At 43.0% G+C, this 8633-nt stretch overlaps 1 pseudogene; it reads left to right on the forward strand.

Moving 5' to 3' along the window:
• Positions 1–1367: 1367 nt before the first annotated feature.
• LOC115073655 lies at positions 1368–7912 on the forward strand (annotated as a pseudogene).
• Positions 7913–8633: the final 721 nt, after the last annotated feature.

Here is an 8633-nt window from a genome sequence, read left to right on the forward strand (position 1 = left end):
GGAGTGTTTTGAGTTTGGCAGTGTAGTGGGCTGATGTGGGGTGGGAATGGGCTATTTGGTTTGGGGTTGTAGTGGGAGGTGAGAGGATTGATGTACGGTGTAGGGGGCTGAGGGGTGTTGGGTTGTGAGTTCACATGGGTTGGGAAGGAGTGGTGGGGGGAGAATAAAGTGAGGGAGTTGGGTGGAGCACAGCTGTGACTTATTTTTATTTTTTTTTACTGAAGCAATGTAATGTTTTTAACTCACTTTTCAAGAGCTGCACCCTCTTCATTAGTTGACCTGTCGAAAGTATATTAAGTTAGTCCAAGAAAACATGACTACCTGCAACTTCTTTGACACTATAGCATGCAGCTACAGGACTTTATTTAAATAATGATAGTCTTACATTAACATAAGAACATAAGAAAATGCCATACTGGGTCAGACCAAGGGTCCATCAAGCCCAGCATCCTGTTTCCAACAGTGGCCAATCCAGGCCATAAGAACCTGGCAAGTACCCATTAAAATATTAATTCTCTTTAAATCTGGAAATAAATTAAGAAGTCATTTGCAGGGACTTGATAGACGGAGCTTGAAATGGGTTACAGTTATATTTTGCAGTATTAGCATATCTGGGAAAAAAAAGTAGTAGGAGCTCCCAAAAGCTAGTCATGGATTAAGTTAATCACTTAAAAATGTGTCACCTTATATTTTTTTTGTTATCCTTTCTTTCCATGCATTCAAGTGTACTAATATGGCTATTCCACTACTTTAGTGAAGATAATTTAAAAATAAAACGTACGGAGCTGTAGTTTAGGAAGAAACTGGGAAGAGTGTAGTACCTAGGAAGTGAGTAAGGTGGGATGAGCAGGTAAGACTGGGCTAAGGGCCCTGGAGAGTGGATTTCTCTTCTCCTAGCCAGGCTTGACTATACTCTGTAGTGAGGCTGTGGACTCTTGTCTTATGTCAATTGTAAGGTCTGGACTTGGGATATCTCCAGCAAGGCTCTGGTTTATGATCCCTGTTACTCCTTTCCTGAGAAGAAGACACTGAGTCATAGAATTAAAAACTAGAACTGTGGAATTCAGTTTTTATTGGTAGAAAGAGCATGCAAGTGTTCAGCTTATTTATAAATTGTACAGACTTTTGCAGTGGAATGTCTTTTGATATTTGTGTTTGTTTATAGATTTAGTGACTTGCTGCTTGTTAATCTGCTATATAGTTTTCTTTAGGATACAGATTTTGTGAAATTTTTTTTTTGGAACAAACCATTTACTTTTTCTGTTGTAGTGTTAAGGAAAACACATTTTGTATTGTTTTCTCTTGAGACTGGAGAGATCTGCTTTGTCACTGAACAAGGGCCTGAGACTGGTTTGGAAATCATCTTGGGCGTGAAAGTGAGTCCAGGGACTCACAGCCCAGGAGAGGTGTCAGTGGATTAAGATGTCGCAAGGGAAGAAGAGTGCCAGGGATGAAGTTTACAGAACTGAATGAGTCACATGAAGCTGTATGTAACACCAAGGAGTGGCTTCTGAAAGAGACAGCTTATTTATCAGGAAGAGGATACACAAGCCAGGTCTGAGCAGGATACTTTCTTGGATGGCTTCTCTTCCCTGGGGAGACCTTACTTTCCAGAATCAGAAAACTTGTGTGCTGTCAGTGATAGCCTTGTGACACATTTGTTTTATTTGTGGATTGAAGTCTTGTAGTGCAAGATTGCAGCTACGACTTTTTTAAATTACTGATTTTGTATTTTATTTTTGGTTTCTTCAGAAATGCTTTCTCTGAAGAAGTATTTTACAGAAGGTCTCATTCAGTTTACCATCTTGCTCAGCCTAATTGGGGTGCGAGTGGACATGGACACATACTTGGATTTGCAGCTGCCCCCCTCTTAGGGAAATCATCCTGGGCCCTAGTTCAGCTTATTCCCCTGCCCAGTTCCACAATCTGAGGAACACGTTAGATGGGTATGGTATCCACCCCAAGAGCGTGGACCTGGACTATTACTTCACTACGCGCCGGCTTCTGAATCAAGTGAGGGCCCTTGACCGTCTGCAGGTTCCTGGCACAGCAGTGGATACGTGGCTGGTTCACAGGGAGCAGGAGAGTTCTGTGTCCAGTAGTCAGCCCAGTCCCAGCATTGCTCTAGAGAATCCCAGTGGGCTGCAGGATGTGCTGAGCCCCGACTTGGGACCCAGAGAAAGTGGCTCTCCCGAGCAGGGCTATGGTGAGGAGCTGGAGACTCTGGGAGCTGAGGCTCCCCTAACAATTGGAGACCTAACCAAAGAGGTAAGTGTCCTTATTTTTTATGATATGAAGATTTCAAGGGAGGATCCCCAATATGGATTCAGAGATTACCTAGTAAATGCTGAGGAGAAAGGGAGTACCTGAAAGAGGTTTAGAAGGGAACAATTCTGTCTATCACAGCTCTCTCTCACACTTTTTTTTTTTTACACAGCCTAAATAGCTGTCTGGTTCCCTACCTCCTGTGCAGTTATGGTGGTGCTTCCTTTCAGGACAGACCTGAGAGTTAGTGCAATGGGGTGTTGTATTCCTCTCTGAAGGACAGCTCTCAGATTGCCGCATTACTGTGGCTCTCCCTGTTAGATTTGCTTTTGTTTTCCTCTCTCATCCCTGTCACTGCTGTGGTGTTGCTGTTTTAGATTTGATTGGTGTTGAGGGTACTGAGCTGAGGCAAGTGTTATACAAACTTTCCACATCACCTAATTCTGATCTGTTTTGAGATCACCAGGGTGTTGTGAGTTCAGGTCAGGTGCAAAAGAAATTCCACTGTTCTTTCCTGAGAGTTCCTGTAAGACATAGTTCATTCTTTGTTCAGTATATATTTTACCCATCTCCTGTACATCATGTATCAGATGCTGCCCTCAAAAGCTCATGCTTCAATAAACTGGTTAGTCTATAAGGTGTCATCACGACTCCTGTCATTTCTTTGCTACACCAGACTTAACACTGCTATCCCATTGAAGATAGTTCATTCTTAAAAATGAAATTCCAGTCATACCTGGAATGAGGTTAATAAGATATACACACCCAGAGAGACCTGACAACAGGGTCATGAAACCTTTTTGAAAACCAGCCAAAAGTTTTAGGAGCCAGGAGTCTTTTTTTTTTTTTTCTAACTTTTTGTTAAGTAACTTTTTGTGGGGGTTGGTTTTTTTTTTTTGCTTTGGTTTTGCTCTTCCTATTTTGAAAGGTGCGCCCCCCCCCCCAGCAGAAGCTCCTGTTTTGGCTCTGGCTACAGCAGCGATAGTGCTCCCTGGCTTCAGTCATAGGACTCTGGCAGCAGCAGTGGCATCCAGGTGCTAGAGACTGTGCCCTAGCCATATTAACAGCTACTTCATCCTGGGTATAGGTGCCAGATGCTAAATTTTAGGCACACGGGATTTTCCCATCCTTTGCTGTCATTGTACAGCAGCTTGCAGAGGTACTCAAAGCTACTAGGGAAAGAGAAGGCTGATTTTAACTGATGGACATCTTTGTTAGGGTAGGATGCACATGTGGATAAACATGTCGCCCAGCCAGTGATCAATGTTTAGAATAAGCTGGAGTGTTTGGAGCTGTGTGAGAAGGAAGGGAGTCTGGACTTTCCCATCTCTGCTTTTGCAGTGCACCATCCTGAAGGTCTGTGAGGGGTGGCTGTTGATAATTTTGGTCCTAGCAGCTGTTGCAGTTAGAGGTAATGGTATATTGGGGGCTGCATGTCTCTGCTTTAATGGAGTCCTGCTGCAGTGAGTGTCTAAAGCCTGGATAGAATCTGTACATGCACAAGCACATTCTTATAGCACCTTCCTTCCACGCTCTGGAGTCCTGCTGGGGCTTCTTGCAGCTTAGTCTGTGCTGTTGTAGAACCAGGGTAAACTTTAGCACACAGAAGGATTATGCTTCATCCAGCCTGCAAATTAGTTCTCTGCAGTGTTGCTGCATATCTTATTCAATCCCTGCTCCTGCCTGCTGCTTTACTCTATACTGAGTAACCCTTGCTTGATCCTCAACTTGTTTCTGATATTAAAGCCTCCAGTCCTCCTCCTACCTGGCTGCAGTATGGGGACTATGGACTAGATTGTGTTCTTGTAGTGTTTCCACAGCAGACAGGATAAAAATAGCAGTCCCTGAAGCATGTGATGGAGCTTCTGCTGCTGTGGGGCACAATGAGCTGTGTAGCTGTGCTGGCAGGTTCCAGCATGTGAAGTGTTAGCAAAGGACAGATCCTCTTACATTGAGGCTTTGCTCTTTGTGTGTGCCAAGCTTATTTACACTTGGATAAAGTGACTGACTTGAATCAGAATCTTTCTCTTAATCATGTTATTTTGTTGTGTGTGCATTTGCATGGGGAAAGGAAGCATGCACAGGGAAGACTGATTTTAGATGGGGTGCTATGGGGGAAGGGATAGATGAGTTGTCTCTTAGACTGTATTCTATGTAGGAAATACAAGATTTCAGTTTTTTTGCAGACTAATGCATTCCTTTATACAGATGAGAATGATACCACTGGCTGAGAAAACTCTACCTAGTAAAGAGCACAGCATGACTACCTCTCAGCAGCATCAGCTCTGTGGGGCTTCACAGACCACAGCTGCTTTGGAGCTCCAACTTGTGCTTGAGCTCTTTATTGGTCATATAAAGGCTTTCTTGCTTGTGTACAGCCAGTTTATTCTAGTATGATGTTTCCTAGTTGCCACTTGACTCAGCTACCCCCAACAAATAATTTATTCTAGTCTTGCAAGATCTGATCCCTATACAAGATAAGGTCTAAAATTTCATTTCATGAAAACAAAAGGATATCACAGAGCTGCTGTCCAGCCAATTGCACACACTTAATTGTACAATGGTATTGGGTGATCTGGCTGGTAATTCAGGTTTGGGAGGCAGTTATAGTTTATAAAGATCTGGAAGTATTATATTTATTAAAAAAGAAACCAAGGGGTGCATTGTGAAATCCTAGAAATTGAGAGCATTTATTCCATACACTAACATCAGTGTTGGGGAGAATTTGGGAGAAGGATTTCATTTAAGATCGCATGTGCCATGAATATCTAGGATAACAGTGAGTGTAAAGCCAAGAACTAGACCCACAGTTGACAGAACTCTTACTACTTTGCAGGACATTGATTTAATTGACATTTTGTGGAGACAAGATCTTGATCTGGGTGCAGGCAGAAAGAGAATGATGTGGGCAGAGAATGATGAGTGATGGCAGTGAGTATGGGGGCAACTGGAGGAGAAGAGAAAAAATCTTTGACACAAGTCAGCTAGTGGATGGAGAGACTGGGGAGAGCATTCCAGTCCAGGTAATACTATGTAATCCTTTCATGTACTCCAAAATTACTTCTGGTATTGTGGGAGCTAAGAAATTCATAGTGAATGGGTCTTGATGCTATGTTAGCTAAGTCCTGCAGGCCACCTCTAAAATTCATAGGCTGTTTACCTATCACTTATTGCTGTTGATGGGGATAAAGGTAGTCTTCTAACCAAAGAAGAGCAGTTAGATCATGAGGAGGATGGAGGAGTGTGAGATTGTATTGGTATTTATTTATTAAAAATACTTGCAGGGTGCATTATCTAAGTGGCTTACAGATAACATTCATAATTTAAAAAAAAAGTATATAAAAATCATAGAATAACTACTAGTAAAAAAAAAAAGTAAAAAAACCATGATGCCAAAAAAACCTTATGTTCTGTGTAGTAGGCCCATCCATGACAGAAGATAAGATTCTAGTAGGAATTTGTGCATATTGCTTTTCCTACTACAGGGTATTGGCTTGGAGGATCAGACAACCTTGTCCCTGGAGGAATGCTTACAACTCCTAGAAGCCACGTTTCCTTTTGCAGAAAACTCTGAGGTGAGTTTTGGAAAACCTTGTGAATTGTTCTGGTTACTAATATGACAGAATCCTAGAATATAGATTTTCTGAGACATTCTGTATTTTACTAAGTGATCTTAGGGTGAAGCTCTTGGAATAGAGTCAAAGGCTCAGAATATTGAAGCCCGAGAGAGAAATGTCTGCAGTGTCATCATTTATTTATTTATTTATTTATCAACTTTTCTATACCGTCGTTCAGACAGAAGTCAGTCATGTTTCTGTTTTTGATTTGTTGCTTTTATACTAAACACACTCCCACGCTCTAAAAGTTATGAACATCTATTAAAAAAAAATTTAGAACAGCTGTATAACTGATTCATATCTGGACTGATGCTGGGTTTTTTTTTGTTTTTTTTTAGCTTCCAGGTGAGTTGCAAGTTCATTCACTATGAGCTGGGGGTTCCTCTCTGGCTCTTCTTCCTTCCATGCTTCAGCAATCATTGTGGGTAGGTAATTGCTAAGTGTATTTACTTTGACCGATGGTGGATCTGGTTACAGAGGTATTACAATTTGGATATTGTGTGGGTTTCTTTGTTTAAGGACAGTGACATTTATTGACAGAGCAAGGAGCTTGACATAATGCAGGTCTCCTGTGGCACTGCTGCTTTCTTTTCTCTTTTGGCCTTTCATAGTTGCCAGCATTGCTAGCAGTTGTTAACCAATCAGTAAAGTTCGCTGCTGTGCAGTGGGTTTTACTTTGCTGATCCACTTTATTTCTGTGCAGGCTGTTGCAGTGAATCATACTGCCACTGAATCTCTGTACAACAGAGCAAGTGGGGATCTGCTTCCAGTGAACTATAGCTTGCCTGTAAGCACTGCAATCCACCAGAATGTCAGCTTGCATCAGGCTTTGTTACCCAGCTGCACCCCAGCATTCTCTTCCTTCTTCAGTGGAGAGATGGAGACCTTGTCAATGACTTCCAGCTCTGCTTTCCTCCAGCTATTTCCTCACAACTCCACTAATCTCAACTCAACCTTTGGTACTACCAACATGAGTGAGGCCCTCTTTCAACCACAAGTGAATAGCTCAGCCAATGAGACATCTGTTCCTGTCATACTAGATCCTCTGGGGGGACTTCTGGATAAAGCTCTGCTTGATGGGATCAGCTTAATGGACCTGGCCTTAGAAGGTTTCAGTCAGGTGCAGACTTCCCAACTGGAGGAAGAATTTGATTCTGACTCTGGGCTTTTTCTGGATTCAAGCCATAGTCCTGCCTCTCCTAGCAGCTCAGAGTCCTCTTCTTCCTCATCCTCATTTTCAGAAGAAGGTATTGTAGGCTATACTTCAGACTCTGAAACTGTGGATTTTGAGGAAACAGAGGGGGCGTTGGGTACCTGCCAGAGTTTAGTAAGTTTTGCTGCATGAGTTACCAGAATCCTTTACATTTCCAATATGTGCCTATCTAAAATATGTTGGTCACAACCATACCTACAACATGGCACCAGAGGCCTTGGAAAACGAGGTGCCCCACTTGACCCCTGTAGGGAAGAAGGCCAGTAAGGAGAAAGAGGCTGACTTTATGGATAGCAAATGAGTCGGGATGAGCACAGAGCCAGAGCTATGAAGATCCCTTTTACCAATGAGAAGATCATCAACTTGCCTGTGGAGGCATTTAATGAAATGCTAGCAAATACCAGCTGAGTGAACCGCAGCTCAGCCTTGCACGTGATATCAGAAGAAGAGGTAAGAACAAGATGGCAGCTCAGAACTGCCGCAAGAGGAAACTAGACACCATCCTGAACCTGGAGCATGATGTGGAAGGTCTTCAACGTGACAAGAATAAACTGTTAAAAGAGAAGGTTGAATTCCTTAAGTCTATACAGCAGATGAAGCAGAAGGTACAGAACCTATAACAGGAAGTGTTTGAGCACCTTAGGAATGAGAATGGCCAGCCCTACTCCCCTAATCGCTATGCACTGCAATATACCAGTAATGGAAGTATAATCTTAATGTCCCGCATGTTGGCAGATCAGCAGGGCAGACGCCGGGACAAGAAACAGAAGGACAGGAGGAAGTGAGCAGTATGGGCCTAGTCAGAAACCATTACACAATGGAGAAGGGCAGGATTGTATTATGGGAACTTCCAAGTCTCCTAACCAATATTATCTTCTGAAACTTGACTGCAGTGGGTTAGTGGATTGGGACAGGACTCCAAGAATGGTGACAGTCCTATTTGTGAACTTTCCAACTGTGTTCCCTGGAGAGGCTGAAGCTTGAGACTGGACCAGGCAGTGGCTAAGCCCAGGAGGCCCTTCAGTGCTAGAGATGAGGAGAGAGCAGTTGGGACCTGGCTAAAATGAGTTGTTGCATTCAAAACGGTGACAGCATTTTGCCAGTTTCTATCTGATTTCTAGATTTCTCTGGCTTTAACTGAGAAGTAGTGGGGACCACGTGATGCAGTGAGTGCGAGCTGACGTGCTCAAGCAGGGCTCCGGGTGCTTTTCAATAATCATTAGCTGGGAATCTCTCCAAAGCTCTAGGAAAAGTTGGGCAAGTAACACATTTATGTCAATCGCCACATATATGCAGCGATCGCCCACCGGGATGCCCATCTGGACCGGTAAAAAGGAGAGAGAATAGACCAAAACAGCAGACTCTAAGATGGCGGCTACACTCGAAACGCAGAGTGTAGGAGACAGCTCTATGAACACACCAGAGAATCTTAAAACTATCATAATGGAGGCACTGATCTCAAATTAGCATCTATATCGGCCCAGATATCCGAGGTATGCTCTGCGCTAAATGAACTCAACCCTAGATTTGAACAAATT

This window comes from Rhinatrema bivittatum, chromosome 12 (assembly GCF_901001135.1).
Source record: "Rhinatrema bivittatum chromosome 12, aRhiBiv1.1, whole genome shotgun sequence".
Lineage (NCBI taxonomy): Eukaryota > Metazoa > Chordata > Amphibia > Gymnophiona > Rhinatrematidae > Rhinatrema > Rhinatrema bivittatum.